Source organism: Panthera uncia (genome assembly GCF_023721935.1).
Source record: "Panthera uncia isolate 11264 chromosome A3 unlocalized genomic scaffold, Puncia_PCG_1.0 HiC_scaffold_11, whole genome shotgun sequence".
Classification (NCBI taxonomy): Eukaryota; Metazoa; Chordata; class Mammalia; order Carnivora; family Felidae; genus Panthera; species Panthera uncia.
Window position 1 is genome coordinate 65,816,287 of NW_026057578.1, and position 27,769 is coordinate 65,844,055.

Here is a 27,769-nt window from a genome sequence, read left to right on the forward strand (position 1 = left end):
CGCCCTGGGGGCCTCTCGAGGAGGCTGTCTTGGTGGGGTGGGAGTTCTAGGGTTTTCAGCGCTGCAATATGGACACTTCCTTTTGGCTGCTTCTCTCGGGCCCGTGGTTATCTCTGTCCTTGTGTCTTTTGTCGGGGAGGGGGGTGGGGTGGGTGAGAGGTACTGAGGGCCTGTGCGAGGCTCTTCAGCCTTCTGGGTTCGCCCCACCAAAGCAGCGGCGAGTCTGAAAACCCCGGAGGACGGGGGCAGTCAGGGGAAGGAGGCCCCTGTGAGTAGTCCTTCATCCTCCACTCTTACTCAACTCCGCCCCTTTTACCCCTTTGCAGAATGCCTGTTTCCACCTTAGCTCGCGGGAGTGAGAGTAGCGAATTCAATGGGGTACCACTCTCGGGGTCTTCTTGGACCTGATTTCTGCTTTAAAGTCTCCTTAAAAGCAGCCCCTGTACTCCGTTTTCACCTTACAGGAAAAAAGTCTTAGCGTGCAAAAAAACGGCACGGTCTTTCTTCTACCCCAACTCCGAGGCGGAGGGCGGTTATTTATTTCCAGGTTAGTTTGTGCTGTTTCTCCTGTCTTCCTTCTGATTGTGACAGCCACGTGGCCGGCTGACTGTAATAGAGTGCCCTAGCGCCACTAGGTCTGTGGCTTCACTGGTAGGCAGGGGCTTTGTAATCGTGCTGTAGCCTTGCATCCACATTTATTTTTGTGTTTTCTGAGATGAGGAAGTGGAAAAAGCTGAACTGTTCACGTCTATCTCGTCTATCTCTGTTCCATCCGAATTGTAAGACTTATCTCTGTTTCCTTGAAGTCCTTGTAGGGTATATATTGACGTTTTTGCCTTCCTCTGCTGTTTGATGATTCATCTGTAAAATCTCAGCAGTGTTAGGTACCAATGAAGGAGTGGTGGGGAATAGAATAGCACATTATGGAGTTTCCCAACTCTGGAAAAACATCGTTTGTATTTAAGAACCATTAGTGACAGGTTCTAAAGCAATCAGAAATAATCACATTCTGGAATATTTCTTTTTGAGTTTTAGAAAGTCTTATTTTTTTCTTTTTATATAAAAATGTGACCTGAAAGGATATAGATAAATTATGAGTGAAAATACTTGTTTAGGGATGAAATAAGTACTCGTTTGATAAATTATGAGTGAAAATACTTGTTAGGGATGAAATAAGTACTCGTATGTGTACTTTCTTAGCTCTTTTTGGAAAAGTATGAACGCTTAACGTGAATGTTAACATGAACAGATTTTAAGGAGTGAAATTTAATTTTGAGAATATATGAAAGTAAAGGGTCAAAAGGTTGAACATTTAAAAATCCAAACTTTTGGAGAATTTGGAAAATTTTAGAATTTAAGTGTAGTCCATGGATACTAACATCATTTTGTGAATGCTTTGGTGGATTTGAATTATTCCTGTAACATATGTTTTTATTTGAATCAGTTTTACTTGAATATTGCTAAACCACAGGAAGCATTTAAAATGTGTAAAAGAATTATGTAGAGAAGTTATAGCAGCACTATTTATTAGAATTTAATTATGTCATAACAATGGTTCTCAATCAATGAAGTTAATAGATAAAAAGATTGGAAAGACTTCAGTGCCAAAAAGATAATGAGATTGAGAAATGACTATTATGTGCTGACCACTGAAAGCAATGCTTAGTTGAGAAAGAAAAGTAAATGTGGTGATGAAATGCCTATATAAAACAGGAAGCACTGAAAACATATGCTGTAAGATAACGACATTATTAGTTATGGGATCTATTGAATGAAACTTTAAGAAGTGCCATCCAAACAGGACTTGTTCTTATGGTAGCTTATTGCTTAGCTATCATTGTGTGTGTGTGTGTGTGTGTGTGTGTGTGTGTGTGTCACTTTTAGATTGTTGTCTTTTTTGTAAGTAGGTTTTACATAAATGCAAAAAGTCCTCCAAAAATAAAGTTTTAAGGGCCTAATGCTTTGCTGATTTCTTAGGAAGAAATGGAGATCTTTGATTTGATCCTTATTCTTTGATTGAAGAGACTAGATTAACACCAGTGAAAATTTAAGAATTTACTGTGTGAGAAGATGTAATTAGGAGTTAAATTGTATACTGCAGGCAAGTGGTATAAGGCTTAAAAGGAGAAGGAACCTAGAGGGTTTAAGTAGTTAGGGGAGGCTTCTTCAAGAAATAAGGCTCTTGATTTCTAAAGTTTAACATGTTACTCCCATTGGGTTAATCTTTCTGAAAATTGTATCACTCTCATGTCAAACATGAATTGTGTTACCCTTAGGTCAAGTATGAATACCAAATTTCTTCTCAGGGCTTTTCAAACTTTGGTCCTTGTTTAATCCCATCTTATCTTCCACTAACCTTCAGGAACTGTTCTTTATTCACTACTTCAATGTGGTATAACAATTTTACTTATCTTTGCTGGTGTAGCATTTTTCTGTTGGAAATATACCTGCACACATCTTAACCGCTGAAGAAATACTCAGGCTTGAGTCTCGACTGCCCTGAGAGCCTTAGAATCATAGAATTTTAGACCTGCCTTCACCTCCCCAACTGAAAATTCTTTACCTTTTTGAATAGCATGTAATTCTTTTGGCTGTAGCATTCTATGCTGCCTTGTTTTCACTTAATAAATACTTTTTGGGGGGCGCCTGGGTGGCTCAGTCGGTTAAGCGTCTGACTTCGACTCAGGTCATGATCTCGCAGTCCCTGAGTTCAAGCCCTGTGTCGGGCACTGTGCTGACAGCTCAGAGCCTGGTCCTGTTTCAGATTCTGTGTCTCCCTCTCTCTCTGACCCTCCCCCATTCATGCTCTGTCTCTCTCTGTCTCAAAAATAAATAAACATTAAGAAAAAATTTAAAAAAACACTTTTTGAGCCCTTTTCATGTTATAGGAACTAAGGATACAGCTTTGAATAAGATTCCTATGTTCTTTTTTTTTTTTTTTTAATGTTTATTTATTTATTTTGAGAGAGAGAGAGAAGAAAAGAGAGAGAATCCCAGGTAGGCTCTCCACTATGTGCGCAGAGTGTGATGCAGGGCTTGATCTTACAAAATGTGAGATTGTGAGATCCTGAGCTGAGCCACCCAGGTGTCCCTCCAATGTTCTTTTTTAGTCATTTTTTTAGGTTTTTTTTTTTTTTAATTTTTTTTCACATTTATTTATTTTTGAGAGACAGAACGAGGCAGAGCATGAGCCGGAGAGGGGCAGAGAGAGAGCGGGGACACAAAATCTGAAGCAGGCTCCAGGCTCTGAGCTGTCAGCTCATAGCCTGATGCGGAGCTCGAACTCACAGACCATGAGATCATGACCTGAGCCGAAGTCAGTCACTTAACTGACTGAGCCACCCAGGCACCCCTCATCTTTTTAGGTTTTATCACCCTAAGAAAATTATAAAGTCTTTGACCACCCAGAAGAGTCTTATTTTCCTGTGTATATGTGATATGCTTTGTGAGTATTGAATTATTTTCTGAATAAAGGAAAGGCAAGACTTACGGAATGAGGTAGAAAGATGGACGGAAAGATCTTTACAAGTGAAGGGTACAAAAACATAACCAATTATGGATGGCCTTAAAGGTATCACTTCTGAATTTAAATATGGTTTAGTACAAAAAAAAGAGATGACATTTGAACCTAGGAATATAATAAAATCCTTATTGAGGAAGGTTCATTTGACAGCAGTGTTAATAGTAATTATTAACTGCGGGAATGGGAGGCATGGGAAGGAGAGAGATCTACTGAAAAAAAATTAATAACTTTGAAAGGGAAGTTTGGAAGGGAAGCATCATCAAGAAGATGGTGAGTTTAGCTGAGTGTAAGATGCGTGGGAGAAAGCAAGGGGAATATGACCTTTAGTGACTAAAGATTAAAGATGTGGGATAATCACTTCAATATAGAAGTGACAGCAAATGTTATGAATTTTTGTCACAGAGTTAATGAAATGTTGAGGATGAAGAATGATACTTCGGGAAACTAAAATTCAAAGGGATTTGCTTTGATTATATGTAACTTCATAATTAATACTATAGACTTGTACAATGTCTACAGTATTGTTTATTAATAACTTTATTTCCACTATAGGAGAATACTATCTTTGTCTTACTACCAAACATAGAGGGACGAAAAGAAGGTTTATCATCATTTGTTTCCAAGGGATTTTGATTCTTGTATTCCTTATTTTCCTTACTCTGTTTTCATTTAAGTAACCTTTTTGTTTTAGAATAGTTTTACATTTACAGAAAAGTTGCAAGGTAGTACACAGAGTATACCTCACTCAGTTTTCATTATTGTGAACTGCTTATATAACTAAGGAAACGAAATTGCTACATTTCTAAGAACTACGCACTTTCTTCAGATTTCACTAGTTTTTCCCTAGTGTTCTTTTTCTATTACAGAATTGCAAATTCTCAAACTTTTCTTGTTTTTGATGACTGTGACAGTTTTCGGGACTACTAGTCAGAGATATTAGAGAATGTCCCTCGGTTGAGATTTGCCTAATATGTGAGGGGATAAATGATTCTTAATGATTAGACTGGAGTCATATAGGTTTTAGGGAGGAAGACAACAGAGGTGAAGTGCCATTCTCATCACATTACTCTAAGGGCACATAATAACAATATGATAAAATTGATGATAATCTTGATCACTCTTTGAGGGCTTTGTTTGCCAGGTTTCCACCCCCTTTCCTTCCATACTCTACTCTTTGAAAGCAAGTTACAAAGCATATCCCATGCTCAAAGCCTTAACCTAATTTTGATTCATATATTTTTTTATTTCCCTCAACCTAATTTGCTTTTCTATAAATATTTAAAGTTGGATAGATATTTATTGAGCATCTACTGTATTTATGTGCTAAGAATATAGTGGTGAGCAAGAGAATTCTACTTTCCTAGAATCTGCCTGTTATAAATGTAAAATGGAATTTATCCCCTCACATAGATCTTGGTTTCACTGAAAGTTATAAACATAATATTACTATGGCCTAAAAGGCTAAATAAATCTCTTTACTTAAGTAGTCATGTAGAAGATATGCTTATTATCATAAAGGTTAACTGCCTTTTGTACCAACACAGATAACAAAAAATTACTTTGATTCTCCCCAAATAGATGTATTCCTGTTAAATTGCCAGGATAGTTTAATTACCATTAATTATCCTCAGATCCTATTAAGTCTACAGGTTGTATAAGAAAATTCTTGGCTTTTTTTTTTTTCTTTAAATATTTATTTTGAGAGACGTGCATACACAGGGGAGGGGCAGAGAGAGAGAATCCCAAGCAGGCTCTGCACCGTCTGAGCAGAGCTGAAGACAAGGCTGGAACTCACAAACTGAAAGATCATGGCCTGAGCTGAAATCAACAATTGGGTGCTTAACCCACTGAGCCACCCAGGCGCCCCAGAAAATTCTTGGCTTCTTGATTGTACTTTAATAGTTACTTGGTGTTTTTGCCACTTAGAAGTGGTCTGAAAGATATATTGGGGAAAACATACTGGGAAAAGAACAGACCCTGTGCTCTCCTCTTTGTGAGAGGCTATAATTATTTATTTATGGAAAAGAAAATGCAGTTGAAGAAAATAAACATTAAAGTTTTGAAAGTGATGATGAACTTTGTTGGAGGGAAGACACTGTGTACTTAGTGGAAGAGTGATGCCATTGTAACATTGGGAATGTTATTGAGAATATTATTAATAAAACAGTGTCAATTTTATTGGACAATAAAATTTTTGTTTAAAGTCTTCTTGAATGAACATTTTAGTTATTTTTTTCTAGTTAACTAGGTTAACTACAAAGTGCTCTTACTTTGAACTCTTAACTGAAATTTTTTCTAAAATGTATTTAATACATTTATACCTTTCACACTATATTTTACAGCCCACTGAGCATAATTTAATATTTAAGTTAGAATTTTTTTCATGTTTATTTTTTGTTTTTTAGAGAGAGAATGGGAGAGGAGCAGAGAGAGAGGGAGACAGGATTTGAAGCAGGCTCTGTGCTGAGAGCAGAGAGCCCGGTGTGGGGCTTGAACTTACGAACCACGAGATCATGACCTGAGCTGAAGTCAGAGGCTTAACCAATTGAGCCACCCAGGCGCCCCTTAAGTTAGAATTTTGAGACAGAGTTAACATAGTACTTTTGAGTTTTATTCATAACCTTAGAGGTAGAGAATTGAGGAAATTGATAAACTTACATCCTTATGGTTTGTTTCTTTATCTTAAAAGAGGAAATAACAGAAAAAGAAGAGATTTCTTGTAAGTTAAGATTTTGCTGTTCCTTTTTTTGTCCCACGCCTTTGTCCAGCTCCTCCATCCTTAAAAGTTCAGTTTAAATGCTACCTGTTGTATGCTGATTGAACAACATTCAGTAGTAGTCCTAGCAATAATCACTATCTTTTATTGATCACCTACTATATTCTGGCATGGTATTATACTGGACATGTAGTTATATGATATATAGAGTATAATATGTATTAATTCCTCTTAACCCTACAGGAAGTATTTTATTCTTATTGATAGAGAAAGATAATGAGAAGTTATGTAAATGCAGTGCTAGGTATTTGAAACCAAATCGTTAAAATTTTCAAAATGCATACTCTTTGTACTGTGACCTGAAGTCTTTAAGAAATGGGTATTTGCCAGGATGAGACACTTGAATCTTGATTTGTCTCCTGGAAGGAGTAGGGGAAAATACATGGTAGGGGGAAGAAACTGATATTTCCAGACCATCTTCCCTCATTTGATGCCTAATTTATAGAATGCCTAATCTGTGGCAGCAGTGCTACTACTTTATTGTTATAATGAGTTAAGTAAATGGTGTTAACCCCTTGGGATTCAAGGAGGTTAAGTCATTTGTCAGAGGTTGTATATATAGAAGTTTGTTGGCTGATGGGTCTGCCTTGCTCTTTGACTTTTCTAGTACAGGGTGCTGCTATATTTATTCTTTTATTTAAATATTTGCTTACTAAGTGGTCTGTACTACAGCATAAAAATGAATGTATTGAGTGCTGCTTGCAAGGATTTATATTCTAGTGCAGTATTTCTTAAGTGGATGATAGAACCTATGTGGTAAATTGTAATCAGCATTTCTTTTAAAAGATTGAATAGAAGAGGTACCTGGGTGGCTCGGTAAGTTGAGCATCTGACTTCTGCTCAGGTCATGATCTTACAGCTTGTGGGTTCAAGCCCCGTGTCAGGCTCTGTGCTGACAGCTCAGAGCCTGGAGCCTGCTTTGGATTCTGTGTCTCCCTCTCTCTCTGCTCCTCCCCCACTCACGCTCTTTCTCTCAAAAATAAATAAACATTAAAAATATTTTTTAAATAAAAAATTGAATAGAAAATTTCAGTGTGTTATATGTGGTTAAGTGTAAAAGTATGATTTCACTTTGTTTCAGTTATATATGTATATCATGGATCTCTACAAAAGTCATAAATAGCAAGTAAGTTCTATAATAGGGTTCTATATAGGATGCTAAGCAAGCAGGATGGGAAAAAAAGTAATTCAAGGAAGTCCCTTCTGACTACTACTACTAAGGCTTTACTGACTCTGAGCAGTTCTAACAAATGGGGTAGAGAGCCTTAAATTCATCTAAAAACCGAAAGGAGTGAAAGAACATAGTGGCACACAGTAGTGCCACACAGGAGCCAGATTTTTCAGGGAGCTTACTAGGCCAATGGTTTTCTGGAGTCTCACGGTGTTCTTTTGTTAAAGAACAAAAAATACATGGATACATTTGATTGTATCATATAATCTAGAAACAGTTTTAGCAATAGAAAATTTGACCATATAACTGTATGTAGTGTAAAATGGTGACCATGAACATAACTGTTCATAAAAACAATAACAACCAAAAATTGGTTAAGCAACTTTGAGGTGACTATCAAATAAATGTTACTTTTCTATTTTTTTCTTGTGTTTTGTCAACTGCTGGCTTTTGCTAGCATACTAATGGTAGCAGGGCCAAAAATTTTAAGAGAAAAACTTTATAAGAGAGAAAGTTGTTCCCTTTGCTTTGAATTAGGAAGACAGTCTTTTTTCAGTTCTGAGGACACTCAGGAGCCAGCTACTGGAATATTAATATCAGGCACATTTCTGAAGGCAGAATTGGCAAACTTTACCTACAGCTGTTTTTTTGTTTGGCTTGTGGGGTTTTTTTGGTTTGGTTTGATTTTTTTTTTTTAATTTTGAATTATTTGCCAACATTTAAATATTGGTACATTTCACATGAAATGACTAGAGTTCTGTCATCTCTTGAAAAAATTGAACATTATAGCAACATTGGCTTCATGTTCCTACATGGTGGTAATTGCCTAAAGCTTGTGAGTAGCTTCCTTCTTGCTGGTAGTTTCCATCATTCTTTGTTGTCTTACATCAAACCAGCTTCACCCACTTGTTGTCTACCTTGTCCTTGTAAGGCATTTAAATTGCCTATGTACTGTACTGTACTTTGTAAAGAGTTTTTAAAGGGGGTTTTGGTGTTTGAAAGATCGTTCTGCCATACTGGAGAATACAGATTGAAGGAATATGAGAAGGGTGTGGTTAGAATTTTAATGCAATAGGGCAGGTGAAATGCCCTTTTTTTCTTCCGAACCTGCAGTACCTTGTACCTTTCTCAAAACATTTACTATATATAGCTTTCTATTATAGTTGTTAATTATCTCTTCAGTCTAAAGTGTAAATACCTCATAGAAAATATGTGCTGGATAAGTGCTTGTTGAATTTAATTATATTTATTTTGAAGACTACCATATTTGTCACAAAGATGAATTTTCTTGGCAGTTTTAGAGTATCTCTACTGAAAAAAATCTTTTATGCATTTTAAATATTGCAGTTTATTCTAAGAATCAGTAAGTGTCAAATACGTTTTAAAGTATGCGAGAAACAGAACAGGTAGGTACTTTATAATAAGATAGAGTTTTATATTTTTCTAATGTTTATTTGTTTTGAGAGAGAGGGAGACAGAGAGAAGGCAGGAGCAGGGGGAGGGGCAGAGAGTGAGGGAGATAAAGAACCTTAAACAGGCTCTGGTGCTGTCAGTGCAGAGCCAGAGACAAGGTTCTATTGCACAAATCATGAGATCATCACCTCAGCTGAAATCAAGAGTCGGATGCTTAATGGATTGGGCCACCCAGGTGCCCTTAAGATAGTAGACTTTTAATTCATCATCCTGTTTGCCAAATATAAGGACGAAATATTGTGGGAAAATTGGTCTCTCGGTTTGCCGCATAATTCTATTACGTTGGTTTGAAGATTATTCCAAAAGCTTTTTGTTACTGTTTTCCATTGATATGTAGAAGTAGTTTTAAATTAGTATCTGTGGTTTTTGATTTTCCTAAATTCCTTTTTTTACTGTAAAATAAAATGTAGAAGAGAAAACAAATGTGTAATTTAGTGAATTATGAGACCGACACCCATGTAACCATCTTCCAGGTGAAGGGAGAGAATTTTGCCAGCTACCTTAGAAGCCCTTCCATGTATGCCTTTTCCCAAACATAGCTCCTTTCCTTCAAAAAATAACTAATAACCTGATTTTTTTGGAAACTGCTTAATTGAATTTCTTTTTTGTTTTATTACTATGTTTCCCTAGACACTATACTTAAGCTTGCATGCACCCTTCCTTCTTTTTGATTTTTTTTTTCTTTTCACCTTCTGTTTTTCTTAAGACTTTATCTTTTATGTTTATTTTTTCTTATATTTCTTGAACTTAAGTCTTCATTCCTGAAATGATTTTTCCCTTTTATTTCGGATTCTTTCCTGAATTTTGTCATTTTTTCCTGAGCTTTTTAAATTTTGATATATATTTTTTCTTTCCTGTCTTACATAATTTTTTAAGTTCATTTTGAAATAGAAGCTCATTTTTATCTCTTCTGTGAGCATCTCTCGCATGCTTTCATTGTCTGTAGGATGTTATTTTATTCCCTTTTTTCTTTTATTTATTACTTTTTGTGTGTGGTATGGTAAGTACACTTAACATGAGATCTGCCCTGTTAAAAAATTTTTAAGTGTACAATACAATATTGTTAACTGGAGGCACTATGTTGTACAACAGATCTCTAGGACTTATTCATGTTGCATAATGGAAACTTTATATCCATTGAACAACTCCCATTTCCCCCCTCTCCCTTGCTTCTGAGTTTAACTATTTTCCTGTTTCTTTTTTCTTATTGTAACTTTGTATGATATTCAACCTCAATACTTTGACTTGTTTCTTTATATGAAAATAGTTTTCTTGAACTTTTAGGAGGAGGCTTAGTTCTTCTAACTTCAGAGTTCTCTTTTATTGTTTTTGTGCATCGTTAAAAAGAATGGTAGACGGCTTTCTGAGATTTCCTGGCTCTGTTCTGCTCTGACACTTCTATTTGGACCTTCTCTTTTCTTTATCTTGTTTGTCCTTAACCTGCTCAATTTTGTTTTCATTCCCAGGACTTTCTCTTAAGGGTGAGGTCTGTCTTGGAAGACAGCCCCAAGTGTCAGTTTCAAATAACCTAAGGGGACTAGACTGCTGTAGGCCTATAGGCCTTACTGTGAACCACTTGCACCTACTCAATGCTAGAGTAATTTTAGCTTCTCACAAATTGTCTCTCAGTGCTTGCCACTGAATACCTTTTGGCTATTTTGTGCTTCTGTTCTCAAGTTCCTCAGACACTTCATTGCTTCCCTCTGCTTTCTTTCACTTAGACACCAGTAGAAAACAGATTGGGAGCAGAGTGGGGGGAAAGAAGGTTGGGGCTGTTGGTGGTTTGTTTCAGTCTTTTGTATTATAGGGTTTGTGGTGAGACTATCAAATAGTTTTCTTGTAAAAGTTACCCATGGTTTTTGGGTTTGCTCTCTAGTTGCTCTGTGTTTTATGTAAAGATTCAGAAGGACTTAAAAATTTGCTGCCACCACAGCTGCCATTTTCCATAATCCTCTTCCTGATAATTGTAATTTCGGGAGTGGTTATATATTTTACCCCCCTAAAATTTTGGCAAAAAACTTAACTTCTAAAATTGTTGCCACGTGATGCTGTCCACTGATTTTACGTGTCATAGCACTCTGAACCTGTTGTTTTGCCCTGATTATTTCTTCTTAGTTGAGAGAGCATTTAAAAGTGTCTTAAAGATCCTTTGGGAAATTGTGAAAGGGTCATGAGGCTATCTTTCTGTTGCAAATACACAAGTGTTAGTGCTGACATTTAATGCTTTAGCTCTTTCCAACATTTAAAAGCTAACCTACATTATTTGTACCTAGGGCGTTCTTATGTTATGGAGAAAAAAATGGTTAGTTTTGAGAACTTATTTGTTGATGTTCCTTTATATAAAGATAGTAATTCAGAAATATGAAATAATCAGAAAGCTTAATGGGATATTCCTTGATGTTTAGAAGAACAAAAAGATTTAAATAATTTGTGCAAGCTGAAGATACTCATTTAATAATTAGCAAATGCTTAATGTACATTAGGAATCAGATGTGTGTAAGTAAATAATTACAATGTGAGACATACCCTTATAGACATAGATTCAAGAGTACTGTGGAAACACAGAGATTAGGAACCAACTTTCCCCAAGGAGTGGGATTAGGTGAGGCGAATTTTTTAGTTACAATGGAAGTTTACTAATGGTGTATCATTACTGTTAATAAACTCATTATCTCTATTTGTTTTTGTAAACTTTTCTGTTAGCAGTGCTTCATATAAATAGTTTTACTATAGACTTCCTTCATTTACTACCTCAAAATAGCATGTTGTTCAGATGGAATTAAAATAAGTAATGCTTAAAAAGTTTTCTGATACTGTTTTGCAAATACTTCCTAAGCGGAGAACTAAAATTTAAATGAAAGGCTCGCAAAGCAGAATGGAAAACATGGTATCTCGCATTGTTTTCTGTGCTTGAATGTCGATTGCTCAGTAAATATTTTTTAATGAATATATATTTCACCTTTTAAATTTTTGTTCCATATAGTTTGATAAAAATATCTCCTTTGTTTAGTTGAAAAAAATTAATAATATGGTATAATTTGGGCTTTGCATGTCTAATGTAGTTGGCAGCAAGTGACAGCCAGGTTATACTTGCTTAAATTACTTACGGTTGTTGTGCCCATTGTTTTCTATTCTTTTTGGGCTTGTTTGTTTGTTTTAGCCTTAAGTCCTTTATAAGGTATAGAACTTTAGTGTTTATAAAGTGGTTTCATTTCTGTTGTTTGCTTTGAGCTACTGACAGAAATAACCATAGTAAAAAAAAAAAAGGAGGAATAAATGCAGTTGGAACATAGGAGAGATAAACATCTTTAAAAGTAGTTCAGGTGGTAATTACATGGAGGAATTGTCATTGGGGTTTTGGCTGAATGGTGTTAGGGAAGCTAGACAATCCAGGTGTTAGAATAGCTGAAGCAATAATCTAAATAGAGAAATGCACAGAAAGTATTTGGGCAGGAATAGTCTAGTTTGGACTAACTTCCAGGAGAGAAGAATAAGCTTGAGGGTGTAGATATTGAGTCAGATATATTGATGACAGTATGTACTTTTTAAAAAATCTTTTGTAGTTAATGGAGCAGTCTGGGCAGGGTGGCAGCTAGTGAAGTAGTGAAGAGTGTGAGCTCTGGAGCCATACTCCCTTCAGAGTTTGTGATTATGGACATACCTTTTATCTCTCTTTATATGTTTCTGTATATAAAATGGACACTAATCTGCCTGGTAGAGTTGTTGTGAAGTTTAAAACAATTCCTGGTATCATAAACATTCAGTAAATGTTTTTATATAAGAAAGTATTAGCTTTCATTTACATAAATCATGTGTACGTGATTTATACAAACACACATAGGAAGTATACATATGGGTAGGATATATATATAGGCCTTACCATGTATGTATCTACAGGAAAGCTAGTAATACTTGAATTTCCATTTTTAATAACATTTAGATTAGTATAGAACAAAAATCCAACCGTCTCATTTTATAGATGTCCAAGTTAAGTGGTTGCAAAGCTAGAACCCAGATCTGACAGACAACAAATATTTGAGCATTAAACAAAACAGACAACCAGCTCTGCCATTATGCAGCTTTCAGTCAGTTAGGAAAGATATGTATTAAGCCATCTCAAGATAAATGTTATCAAAAAGTATAGGATATTATGGAAAGACAGAACTTAAGGCCCCCTCTAGTTTGGGATGTGGAGAAGGTTTCCCTTATAATTTTATTTTATTTTATTTCATTTCATTTCATTTCATTTCATTTCATTTCATTTTATTTTATGAGAGCACGTATGCAGTGGGGGTGGGGGGGCTGGGAGGGGAAGAGAATCCCAAGCATGCTCCATGCCCAGCACGGAGCCCAACATGGAACTCCCATCTCCCAACTGTGAGATCATGACCTGAGCCAAAATCAAGAGTCTGAGGCTAGAATGCTCAAACTGCCTGAACCACCCAGGCGCCCCTCCCTTAAGATTTTAAAGCTGAACTGTGAATGATAAATAGCAGCCAGGACTAGGTGAAATGAAGAGTATATCAGGCAAAGGAAGTAACGTTTGTAAAGGTCCTGAGGGAGGAGAAAGCATGGCCTATTTAGACATCTAAAGTGGGGAGAACCAGGGAAAGAGTGGCTAAAGATGTGGTTAAAGAAGTTAGATAGGGGCTGTCATGCCAGATCTTATATACCATGTAAAGGACTTTGCATTTGGATTTAAGAGCCCCATTGATGGATAAAGCAAGAAAGAGACCTTGTCAGATTTGCATTTTATAAGATTACTCTGTATTGTAGAGAGCAAACTAAGAGAGGATCAGGCATAGATGCAGGGAGACTAATTATAAGGCTATTGTCTGGATGCCTGGGTGGCTCAATCAGTTGAGTGTCTGACTCTTGATTTTGACTCAAGTCATGATTGTGGGATTGAGCCCCCCCCCCGCCCTTGTAGGGCTCTGCACTGGGCATGGAACCTGCTGGAGATTCTCTCTCTCCCTTTGCCCCTCTCCCTCACTCGAGCTCTCTCTTTCTAAAATAAAACAAAAATAAAATAAAAACATATTGTCAGAGCCACTGCATATGTTTGTGCAGAACACAGTTATGAGGGGTACCATTCATATAGATTACTTTTATAGTGACCTAGATGAGAAATGAAATATTGCTCCACACTACTGTCGTGACTATGAAGGTGGAGAAAGATGGGCAGATTTCACTATTTCTCCAAAATCTATCCCCAGACCAGACCTCTCTTCTGAACTTGAGATCACATATATCCCAAATGACCATTCTATTTGAATATCTCACAAGCCAAATGCAACAGGTCAAAACAAACACACACACACACACACACACACACCACCACCACCGCAAACACTGATCTGCCTCCAAGAAGAAAAGCAGCCACTTTGCTGTCAATATTCTCTGTATTATCAAATGGAACTAACATCCATTCAGTGGCTGATCCTATCTACTAGTAGTGACATCTAGATTTCTTAGCTATGTATAGCTACAGTTGATTTTGCTGTTAAGAATTTAGGTTATATTTCATGTAAGCTTATTTAGGAACTTGAATGTTTATTAGGTTAAGTGTTACTTTCTAAAATGTCCTGGAGATAGTCTATTTAATAACATAGATATCTTTAATAATTTTTAGCATAAATATATTTTATTTCAGTAATTACACATAGGGTTAGTTGAGTCTTTTGTTAACCTTGTTTAAATTTATTTTTGAGAGAGTACAAGCAGGGAAGGGGTAGAGAGGAGGGACAAAGGATCCCAAGCAGGCTCTGCACTGACAGCAGTGAGCCCAGGTGCCATCCAGGTGCCCCAGAGGGTTAGTTGAGTCTTACTTAAAATGTACTTACTTCTAGGGGCCCCTGAGTGGCTCAGTTGATTGAGTCAGACTTCAGCTCAGGTCATGATCTCACAGTTCGAGCCCCGAGTCAGGCTCTGAGCATCAGCACTTGCAGCGCTGGAGCCTGCTTCAGATTCTGTGTCTCCCTCTCTCTCTGCCCCTCCCCTGCTCATGCTCGCTCTCTCTCTCTCTCTCTCTCTCTCTCTCTCAAAAATAAATAAACATTAAAAAAAAAATTGTACTTACTTTTAATTAATCATACTTTTGTGTTGTTTTTAGAATGACCTATCAAATCAGTATATTAGGGGCCCCTGGGTGGCTCAGTCAGTTGAGCGTCCAACTTCGGCTCAGGTCATGATATCACGTTTGTGGGTTCAAGCCCCGCGTCAGGCTCTGTGCTGGCAACTCAGAGCCTGGAGCCTGCTTTAGATTCTGTGCCTCCCTCTCTCTCTCTCTCTCGGCCCCTCCCTCACTTTCTTTCTCTCTCAAAAATAAAATAAAACATTAAAAAAAATTTTTCAAATCAGTATATTAAATTTATTAGGTATAGAGTCCTAAGTTTTGCTTTCCAAATTTGACATAAGGGGCTATTAGTAAGATAAGATATTTTCTGCCTTTATTAAATTTATTTTTGATCATGGATGTACTTTTAAAAAATGCTTATTTTCAGTGGAACCATTTAATTGGCTGTAGTAGATTTATTGCATGGCTGAGGCATTGAAAATCATTTCTACATAAGTAAATTTTGATGACAGTATATTTGCTGTTTGTATTCAAATGCCAACCAAATTTACCCTGGTCCCTTAGGACATTAGATCTGTTGACTTTCAGGTTTCTGTAACTTTGTTCCTGTCAACGTTACTTTTTCAGTGCTGTCAGTACAGGACTGTCAAAGAACCAAAGTGCTGTTTGGCTAACTGGTCACTATATAGTTTGTAACATAGGTGATATTACTTCTAATTCTGTATGGCAAGGATATTTCCCTCCTTTAGTGATTACTTTTATTTTTTTATTTCTGTGTTGTTAGTGTTTTCCAGCCTTTAACATATTTTCCTTTGGACACCACATTGATTGTAGTACCAAAGGTTGAGAAAAGATGGGTTTTCTAAGCTAGATTTACTCTAAGAGCTAGTACTGCATTTTTAAATTTCCCTATCATATTCAGTAACATGTAAATTAAATTAGTGGTATGTTTTAGATAGTAATAGAAGTTTTTCATGTCATTTTGTTATCAACTTTTTTTTTACATTTTATTTATTTTTGAGAGAGACAGTGTGAGTGAGGGAGGGGCAGAGAGAGAGGGAGACACAGAATCCAAAGCGGGCTCCAGGCTCTGAGTTGTCAGCACAGAGCCCAACACGGGGCTCAAACCTAGGAACCCGTGAAATCATGACCTGAGCCAAAGCCGGATGCTCAACCGACTGAGCCACCCAGGCGCCCCATGTTATCAACTTTTTAAAAAAATGTTTACGAGAACCAGCCATTTTCCTTATCAGAGAAAACAATTTTCACTGAATTTAGATCTTTTGTGGTACTGCTTTTTGGATCAGCATTTCTGTGTGTGAAAGGTAGGGTTAGGTACTAGCATTCATTTTTTAAAGAAAAATGTTTGGTCTTTATATGGAAAATACCAGATTTTTTTATTGGTTAGAAGCAAATGAGTTGTGTGTGTGTGTGTTTTTTTCTTATAAAGCAATTGCTTCATTTTAACTTCCCCAAGAAACTGATGAACAACAGACACTTTAAGAGACAAGTACTGCAACAATGTGTAGGACAATTTTATATACTGAGTACAAATAGCATAAAATTATTTAGATAGAAATTGTATTTAAACCATGGATTACACTGTGTACCTGGGCAAGTTAGGGAAGAAGAGTGGATTCAGTGGAAGGTTACAACAGAATTTGTTCCCCCAGATTTTAGTGTTTTCTCCTTTCTGCATGAGTTGGAGGAAGGTCTTTTCCTCCACTCAATTTTATTTTTTTACCCCTATTTGAAAAACAGTTTCCCTATGAGACAAATCTTTGACCCTTTTGTATTCTGTATCCAACCCCCTCCTCCCCCCTTCCTGCTCTTTCTTGACTGGAAAATGCAGCTGCACACATTTTTTGTGTAGAGACAATGGATCACATGCTGTGTCACCTAAATCTATGACCAAGAGGCAGTTTTATCCCTGAGAGACCATAATGCTTCAGTTGTCCTGGATACATGACATCATGTAGCATTATAATCAAACACACATCTTTTTTGCAGTACATTTGGTATTTTAATCTACCTTTTAATCTCAGTATTGGATTTTATGGGATGGACAGTATTTATAATAGAGAATCTTATTCAAAATGAAGGTTTTATTATTTAATAGGAAGGATTGTGAGTTCCTTCCTTTTATATGTCTAATTTTTTTCTTACCTGAGGGTTACCAATGTTATCAGGTATTTTGAGTTCATGGAATGTCATTAAAATTCTAGTGTTTGTTATTTGTTACATGTGCTCAAATAGTATGTGCTCAATAAATGTTACACTTAATTTTTGCTCCCAATGTGATAAATGAACAGGAATAAAATTGTTTTCCTTTTTTAAAAAATGAAGAACTCTTAGGATTTAGGAAATAATTAGTATCCGTAAGCTGCTAAAATAGTTTATATTGAGCTTATTATAGTCTTATTATACTGTTGAATAAATCCAGGAAATATAATGGTATGACTTACAACATTGAGAAAAGTTATTTTACTACAATTAATTAATGGCAGTAGTTTACTCCCAAGGACATTGGAGGTGAAAGGAAAAGGAAATGGAATCAAACTTTTTTTTATGTATTTATCTTCATCAGAGACAAAGTTTAAGTTACAGTGAAAAATTGAGGTCATTGCCAGGACATGCTAATAAAATCACAAACATTTTGTATTCTATGCTATGGCGTATTTCTGTGGTAGATTTGTTTTTATTTCCCTTTGCTAGGGTTGTTGTCTTAGCTCAAATCAAATATTTTTTTATATTGTTACTTTAAAGTGATTGGATGAGAAAGCCACAGATCTAAGATGGGGCCTACTCTTTGATTGCTCTTTTGACATTTGCAAGAGTGTTAGATTTACTGATGACATTAAGTTACTGGTTGGAAGAAAGAAGGCAAGTCAATAATAATAAAGTTTCCAAATGTATTTAAGGCCATGTAAAAAGAGAATTAGAAATTATGCATTTAATTAAGTATAACTTAAAAATGATATTCATTTGCCACATGCCTTATGAATTCACATGTTTAAAGTGTTTATAATGAGACTGATTTTAAGTAGGAAGCTAGACTAGAAGAGTGAAAATGGTGAGAAACAACTTTATCTGTAGGCCAGAAGCTGCTGGATTGTTCAAGGTTAATCATCCCTTGTTTTAAGCATAGGACTGACTGCAAGTCTTCATCAGGGTTTCTCTCTGTACAATTGCTCAAGTGTTGGTTTCATCTTCTTCCCAGTTAACAGATGGCATGGTTCCCCTTCTCACTCTAGTAGAGTAAAAGCTTTTAATAGCAAAATTGATTTTCCTCATTACCCTTTTTGGGTTTTCCTTTTTTTAAAATGAGAAACTCTTGAGATTTAGAAAGTAATTAGTATTTGTAAACTGCTAAAATATTTTATGTTGATCTTGTTATAATCTTACTATGCTGTTGAATAAATCTAGGAAATATGCTAGGAAAAGAAATATTCAATGATTAGCTGGGGGGGGGTGCAAGGAAAAAAATCAGAATACATTTGCTTTGGGATATCAAGAATTGACTATCATATTTTATTTTGATCTGAGTATATTTTGGTGCTTTTCTTTATTTCCTAATGAGAATTCCTAGGTAACATAATGGATTAAAAATAAATCTTAATAATTAATAAATTATTTTGCAAATAGTTTCTTAGATTTAGGGCTTGAAGAACTATAGTATATATAAAATAAAAAATTAAAATCGAAAAATGTAACATGAGGAGATTCAATAATATAATTGAAAAGCACTTTTGGGCTGTCGGTGGCAGATTAAGCTTCTGACTCTTGATTTTGGCTCAGGTCATGATCTCACAGTTAGTGAAATGGAACCCTGCATCTGGCTCCATGCTCACAGCATGGAGCCTGTTTGGGATTCTCTCCCTCTGCCTGTCTGTCTTTCCTCACCCTGTCCCCCAAAATAAATAAATAAAACTTAAAAAAAAAAAAAGAAAAGCACTTTTTTAGAAGTATTAAGCACATCATTAATAGAACTGAATTAACTGCAATTATTCCTTATTTGTTGTAGATCTGTATTACTAAAGTATACACTAAAAAACTTTCATATGCATGAGAATTGCTGGACTGCGAGATTGATTTTGGGGGGGGTTTGAGTAAATATATTCATGAACCCACTTTTTATGAACCCATATTTTTAAAGGATTATAAATATGCTAAAATCATAATTCTATAAGTAATAATCTTTAAAGAAGAGATTATTTTGAATATTTTAACTTGATAAGAATTCTGTAACAGGATAGTAGATTCTGAAGTAGTTGGATACAAATGAATGTACTATATATGTAGATATTTATATTTCTGTTTTGCTTTGATTATAGCATATTTGCCACTACTATTTTTTTCATTTTGTTTTGAGAACATCATTACTAGTGAAAACTCAACTTTTTCTTTTTTTTTTTTTTTTTTTTTACTTCAGAGGTAGTGTAGTTATTATTATTTTTTAATTCTTTTTTTGGTGTGTGAAAATGTTAGCATCAGGCAGAGCTGTTACTAAAGGAACTTAAGAGTTTTTGGAGGCCATTAATAACAAAATACTGAAGTGTTCTAAAAGTTTACATAGTTTAGGATCTTTTAGATTATTTAAACTAGAAAGATTTGAAGAAGAGTTTTGTCATGTAGCACAGTTGGTAAAATACTGATATAACATATGAAGTGCAAGGATACAAATAGAATAAGGAAGTGAAAGTCGCAAAAGAACATGATGAAACTTATTGCAGCACTCTTCTGAGAAGTCCAGTGAGTGTTATTGGTCATAAAGGAGATCCCTCTGTAATATTAGCATGTTTTTTTTTTATTTCCAAATTTCAAAACATAAAGTATTGTTACTGATTTTGTACCCTATTTTTTTGTATTTGAAAGAGTACCATTTATAAATCTACCCTAGAAAGAAAACTAATAATAATTTAAAAAATTAACAACAGTAACAATACTTACCATCTCTGTAGCTAGTATTCATTGTGTACTTACATGTTTGTATGTTTTATATTCTCTTTTTTATATTTTATATATAAAATATGTTCTCTTTTATATTCTTTTTATATTTTCATGTGATTTGTATCCTATCGAGTGACAGAGCTGGGATTTGAACCAAGACAGTATCTCTTCACAGCTTATGCTCTTAACTCTGCTTTACTGCCAGATGTGATTATAATATCAAGAATAATATAGTGATTTAGATTTTACTATTTTTTTAGAATATGAAATTGCTTATCCTTCACAATTTTAACTTCAGATATGCTGCCACCTCAAGTTTTGGTTAAATATCTCCTAATATTACATGTATTAATTCCTTTCTCAAGGAAGAAGTCTTTCATTTCACACTTGTGCCATGGTTGTTAGATTCTATGATAAAATAGTGAACAACTATGGCAACAGAGCTGTGAATATAGTAGGAGTAAAAGGGTTTTGTTTTGTTTTGTTTTTGTTTTCCTTTTTGAAACTTCTTCAAAAAGGACCAGGAGAGGTTATTCTGAATACCATGTATCTTACAGTTCTCTTTCTCTTCGTTTTATCCACATTGCTAGATGTAGAGATCTTGTAATTATAATCCAGTATAGCTAATGCATTAGCTTTGGAATGTATTTAAATTCCTATATATGATTAGGTACTTCTGACATTTTACAATTCATAATATATATATTTCCTGTTAACAGGAAGTTACTTATTTTGTATCCTCAACTATTAAACCACAAATAGACAAAAAGTGACTCTTAGGGGCGCCTGGGTGGCGCAGTCGGTTAAGCGTCCGACTTCAGCCAGGTCACGATCTCGCGGTCCATGAGTTCGAGCCCCGCGTCAGGCTCTGGGCTGATGGCTCGGAGCCTGGAGCCTGTTTCCGATTCTGTGTCTCCCTCTCTCTCTGCCCCTCCCCCGTTCATGCTCTGTCTCTCTCTGTCCCAAAAATAAATAAAAAAACGTTGAAAAAAAAAAAAAGTGACTCTTAAATAGTTGGGGGAAAAATTACAAAGTTTATACATTAAATTCATGCACTTTATGGTGAACTCTTTACACTTATTGATCTTACTGTGATCTTATATGAAATTGTAATAAAAATATTTTGGGGGCGCCTGGGTGGCTCAGTCGGTTGAGTGTCTGACTTTGGCTCAGGTCATGATCTTGCAGTCAGTGAGTTCGAGCCCCGCGTCAGGTTCTGTGCTGACAGCTCAGAGCCTGGAACCTGCTTTGGATTCTGTCTCCCTCTCTGTGCCCCTCCCCTGCTCATGTTTTGTTCTCTCTGTCTCTCAAAAATGAATAAATGTTAAAAAAAAAAAAATTAAATTAAAAAGAATATTTTGGCTTTCTAGTCTATAGTTGACAATGGTACTATAATTCCATGTTAGTGATTTAGGAAATCCAAAATGCTTTGAAAACCAAAGTTTTCTCTTGGCCCATTTAGTAGCAAAACATGATGTGAACTGATGTAAGACTATTGATAGTCTTTATTTACTCTCAATGTGAATCTGCATTTTGCTACAGAAATATCCACATGTTTGTTATGGGGTACTGCCTCAGACCTCACTGACACATCATACAACATATCATATTTGCATTGTAGTTCCTTTCTAAACTCCAAAATATTCTGAATTCTCAAATATATCTGCCCTCAAGGATTTTAGATAAGAGATCAATCAGGTACAGTGTGTGTAGTACAAATGAGAATGAGGATATAGAACTAAGAAGATTAATCTAGTAACTCAAGCATAGCAAGGTGAAGCCTTTTAGCGTGGAGCAGTGTTTCTCAAATTGAGTAATACATGGATCCCTTAAAGAAAAAATTATAGATCCTATTTTAAGAATCACTGACATCATTTCCTGAAGTAGTTTTTTTTAAATAAGTCTTTCATTTTTCCCTTTGAAAATGATTAAAATACATTTTTATACTCTGAAATAAAAGCACAGAATGAAAATTTGCAAAACTTTGGGCCCCTGGAATATATCCATCGGACACCTTGATTTGAGAAACACTGATAAAGTGGCAAATAGTCCTATGTACTTGAACAGCCCTATAAATATTCTTTACCAAGTCTGTTTATAATGATGAACCTGAATCATAGTTAAAGGGTTAAGATATCTTTCCTATCTTTATTTTTATTTTTTACTTATTTTTATTTTTTAGAGAGAGAAGTGTGTGTGACTAGGGGAGAGGGGCAGAGGGAGAGAGAAAGAATCCCAAGTAGGCTCCACACTCAGCACAGAGGCCAACATGGAGCTCAATCCCACAGCCATGTGATCATGACCTGAGCCAGAATCAAGAGTCAGATGATCAACCAACTGAGCTACCTAGGCACTCCATCCTGTCTTTAAAGAATATGATTTTTAAAAGGGATGAGAAGAACCACCCTCCAAAAAAAAAAAAAAAAAACCGTGCACAATTTTTGATAACTACCTTCCACCTCCTGGGAAATGTCTTCTACTTACTTCTAGAAGGGAATCACTGTCACAGTGAGCAATTCTTATTGATAGAAGAGTGAGTCAGATTCTTCAAGTGTGTTGAGGCAGAAGGAATTTAAAGCAGTGCTCTAAGATACAGGATAATGTAGGTTAGTGATATTGCCATCAGGAACTAATATAAACATCTGTTTCCAACAGCATGGCAAAGTAAGGTTGGGGACCTTGGCATGGCAAAATAAGGTTGGGGGCAAAGTAAGTCCAGGGGGACCAGCCTTTCTGCTGACAACTTAAAATGCTGGCTAAAATGCATCGGTGCTCTGGCACAAAAGTAAAGAATTTTTAGACTGAGCACTAATTGGAAACCTAGTGAGGTAAGCTGAGTGCTGAAGTTGGCTATTGCCTTGAGGGTATTTACCAAATCAAGTGACTTTATGTTTTCTTACCCTTGTGGAAGCAAAGCCGGATCCAGCCAAGTTAAAACACCTGGGAGGAAACAGTTTTCTCCATTACTGTGGAGCCCCAAAGGGCTATACCCTCCAAATGCAAAAGTGGTCTAGGGATTCTTTCCCTTCGTGTCGTTAGAGACGACAAAGAAAATTATTTTCTAGAGTGTTGATGCTAACAGGAAAATAATATCTCTACTGAAAATTTGGTAACCACAAACTAGCTATCACACGGGTTTGCAGCCTGAATGCACACTAAATCTCAAGCTAAGAATTTTAAATGGTACTGTATTGTTACTGTTCCCAGGAATTGGACAGAAGCAACACAAGTCATCATCATCAAAGAGTTGCTTTTGATGAAGTTCTAATGAAAATGAGTGGCTTTTAATAAAAATTTACAAACCGTCTAAGGAAACAAAGTATAATATAAAATAGGCAGAATCAGACTTGTTAGTAGCTCACAGCTTGGAATTATTGGATGTAAAATATAAAATTAGTACATTTAATGTGTTCAATGACAGGTTAAATGAGGAAAAGAGCAAACATTTTGTAAAGAATCACTAGCTCTAGAAATAAAAATATGTAGTAATTGAAATTAAAATTCAAAAGATAGATTAGAGTAAGGAGATCCCATTGAAGAAAAATTGATACAATGAAAGATATACATCTGAAGAAATCCAGGATGCAACAGAGAGATAAGAAAATGGAAAATATAGAAGAGGTTAATAAAGGGCAAATTTTTAAGAGAAAACAGAACACCTTTAAAGGAATATCAGGTTTCAATAATAATAATGGAAGTAGAAGGCCATGAAATGATATACTCAGTTTAAATAAATCTAACAACTATGACCTAGAATTCTTAAACAAGGACAAAATAAAGACATGCTCAGATAAATAAAATATGAAAGTTCAAAAGCAGACCACTTTTTACATAAAAGGAAAATGGTCGTAGCAAGTATGAGATTCAGGAAGGAATAATCAAAGAGAGTGTTAAGTATATGGGTAAATTAATAAAAATTATAAGTAATATAATTTATCAGTATTATTGACTATAAATAATAAAAACTAGAACTAAAGTATCAGTTATTTTAGTTACTTACTAAATACCAGTTATTTTATAAACCAGGAGGAGGTGATTAAAGCTAGTATTCAAAAGATCTTTTTATTACTCAGAAGAAAATTAAAGGTGACTTTGGATTTTGGTAAGTGTTCATGGTAAAAATTTTAAGGTAACAATTTAGTAATAGAAATAAATATATAACTTCCAAACTAATAGATGGTAAAAAGTAGAACCAGGGAAAAAAATAAAGCAAAAAAAAAGAGAGAGAAACCTAGAGAACACTAAATAAGGTGTTAGAAGTAAATACAAGTATATCTACACTTTATATTTAAAATGTTCAGCTCTGTGGGGTTTAAAACAGACTACAAGGAAACAAAAGGAAAAAAATGTTGGAAGTAAAATGATGGAAAAAGATATACCAGGTAATACTAGTGGAAAGAAAGCTGGCATATCATTTGAAATAGATGTAAAAACTAGTAGAATTACTAAAGGAAAAGAATTGATGTGAAATGGTAAATGTTTCATTTTTGCAAGAATAATAGAAGCTTTAAATTTGTATGCAACTAATTAATAACTGTAACCACAAAAAAAAGCTAAATTAACAGAACTACCAGGAAAAATGGAGTAATTTCACCAGCATAATGGGATATTGTAATATATCTTCCTTTGTATTTGATAAAGAAAGCAGCCCCCCACCACCCCAATTGGTACAAATATAGAAAATTTTAACAAGTAATTAACAAGCTTAATCCAGTGGACATCTCTTTCATCTAATCACTGGAAACATCAGCCAAATCATTATAAAAATCAACCACATACTGGGCCAAACGAGTTTCAACAAATTTCAAAGGATTAGTATCCTAAAGTCCATTTAAGTTAGAAATCAGTAAGAGAAAAAAATCAGATGGCAGTTAAGAAACAATCTTCTAAATAACTCATGAATGAAAGAAGAAATGTTAGTAGAATTTGAACTGCTCTTTGGGAGATGTTAGGTCATCCGTCAAGTGTGCTTGTAGCAAACACAAACCCTGAGAAATGGCCCACTTAAGACCTTTCATTCTCCACATATCCAGTAAAAATGTTCAGGGATGCCAATGCCAGATTGGTTCCCCCAACAAGGAGGATAAAATTTTTAATAAATGATACTTGGAACAATTGTGTATCCATATGTAAAAGTTGAAATTGAATAAAAATACAGAGATACATTTTGGGTGAATTGAAGACTTAAATGTGAAAGGCAAAAACTATAAAACTTTTAGAAGACAATATAGGATAAAACTTACATGAATTTAATGTAGGGAAGGAGTTCTTAAATGAGAAACAGTAACCATAAAGGAAAGGGTTAATAAATTCTACCATATTAAAGTAAGAACTTTTTCATTCATAGACAACTAATAAATAGACTAAAAAGACAAACCATCTACTAAGGAAAGATATTTGCATCACACATAAGGATTAGTGTACAAACAGTATAAATGAGTTAGACAATTAGTAGAAGTTTCTTACATACAGGTTTCTCTTGCTACCAAGTACAACAGTTATAAGAAAGGAAGCCAAAATGGTGTAAAGTGAAGAAGCAATTACCATTAATTTATATGGAAAAATTTTGAACATTCCTAAACCCCAAAAATAACCTCTCGTAGGCTTTTTTGATGCCTTAGGACACATATTGCCAAGGGATGCACAAAATAAATCCAGAGAAAGCACAGAAGCCCACAGGTACAGTTCAAAGCTATGGCAGCTTGATGCTGAGGTGCTAAGTATAGTTCCTTCCCCTAGGGAAGCAGCTTGCCAGTACCACTCTCCATGCTGGAGGTGTAGGCCATCTCTCTAATGCACACTTCAAAACAAACACTGAATGCTGTTTTCACTTTTTGCCTTTTCCTAAAAGCGAAAGTCCTCTTTGACAGGTACTAATGTAGGTCTTTTGTAGAATCAAAGTGGTGGAATAAGAATTTTGAAAAGCGAGGAATACCTGCATTTTCAGCTTCCATTATTAATCTGGGAAATGCAAATTAAAACACAAGGAGATGAAATTTCATAGTCATCAGGTTGGCAAAAAAAATTTTTAATGGGTGTTTGGAGCAAACAGAGTACACCTACCTTGCTGGTAGCAATTTGTCGTGACCAGTGAAAGTTGAAGAGAAGAATATTCTGTAACCCAATAATTCTACTCAATATATTCTGCTTTTAGTTGTGTACCACAGAAAAGTTCTTGGCAGTTGTATTCCAGGAGATGTGAACAAGGATATCCATAGCAATGCTACTTGTAATAGCCTCAAACATAAATAATTGTCCTCAAGAGTATAATAAATTTTGGTATATTCATAAAGTAGAATACCAGTCATCTGTAAAAATGAATTACTGCTGCTATAAGGTTAATGAATTTGGTGGTGGGGGGAACAAGTTTCAGTACAATTAAGTTTTACATGATGTTTAAAGAACATAAAGGGCTAAAATAATATTTAGGGATCCTAACATGGTAAAACTATGAAAAAAAATGTTTTTGTTTGCCTAGTCTGTGATACAGTCAATTAAAAACATGGACAAATGTCAAAAAAAGCTGTATGATAATAACTAACATTTTGTATTTAGGAGGTTTCTTAGTTATTTTGGGCAAAAGAGCTATCAGTATAGCACCCCTAATACCAGGGTAATACTCAAAATTCTGTACCTTAATTTCCCTTCTCTAGGCTCTGTCAAGCCTTTTCTCTCAGACCATTGTTAATACTGACCTAAAAAAAGTGCTCTCCTCTAACCTTTTGGGAAATGATCCAAGAATTCCAATATGGAGTTTTATTTTTCTTGTTCCAGAGTAGAATATCACTGTAATATTGAACATAACATGGAAACATACAGATATCTATTAGTTATCTTTGAGAAATGCATGAACTGTACAATGTGAAAAAATTATACCTTTTAATCCTGAGCCCTCTTCTTGAGATCCTGCCATGGCCTTACACAGTGAACCTTTAGGCAGAGGTTGCAGAGTGATTGTAATGGGCTTGTTTGAACTCCACTTTTAAATTCTTCGCTAAAGATACGCAATTTTTTCCTGAAACGTAGAAGATTTGGAGTCTTAATACAAATGTGTAATTTGCAAAATTGTCTTGTACATTTACCTACTTTTTTTGTAGCAGTGTCTTTTAGGAATTGGTTTATTAGTGGTTGTATTTATTACTTGGGTTATGCTAGTTACAGTCCTGAGAAATTAGAGTACATTTTTCAAACCCCACATCTTGGTCTCTTGGCCCTAAATTGCTTTTTTTAATGTTTATTTATTTTTGAGAAAGAGAGAGAGAGAGAGACAGAGCACAAGCAGGGGACGGGCAGAGAGAGAGGGAGACAGAATCTGAAGCAGGCTGCAGGCTCTGAGCTGTCAGCACAGAACCTGATGTGGGGCTCAAACCCATGATCCGTGGGATCATGACCTGAGCTGAAGTCAGACACTTAACCGACTGAGCCACCCAGGCACCCCCCCTAAATGCTTTTTTGAGTGACATGTATTATGTGTAACAGTTATGTGTGGTTTGTTGAGGTATTATTTTTATTAATAAAAGGAAACGTTACATCACTAGCCCAGATTTCCTTGTATTTCTTTACTTGTTCTGCTTTAAAAAGCAAACTTCCATGCTCATTATTGACCTGTTACTGAATGGTTTCAGTTCATTTTAAGAAGCACTTTCTCATAAAACTAGAATTATCCAAACAAAACTAAAAGCTTTAAAAAAAATTTTGGGTGTGAAATACATAGGTCTTTCTGTTGTAATATTATATACTATGAATTTGTGAAAACACTAAATATTGTGCCAACTCACCTAAAAGTGTGAAGTTTTATAA

General features: G+C 35.3%; 1 protein-coding gene across 3 annotated transcripts in view; it reads left to right on the forward strand.

Moving 5' to 3' along the window:
- Positions 1–27,769, forward strand: part of FOXN2 (forkhead box N2) — a 65,344-nt gene that overhangs the window by 1,103 nt on the left and 36,472 nt on the right. The window contains exon 1 of one of the 3 annotated variants that reach the window (XM_049651454.1): positions 121–547. The exons of the other annotated variants lie outside the window; for them this stretch is intronic. The gene's annotated coding sequence lies outside the window, so the exon portion shown is untranslated. Of the gene's footprint in view, positions 1–120; positions 548–27,769 lie in introns of those variants that run through there. 3 annotated transcript variants of the gene reach the window in all.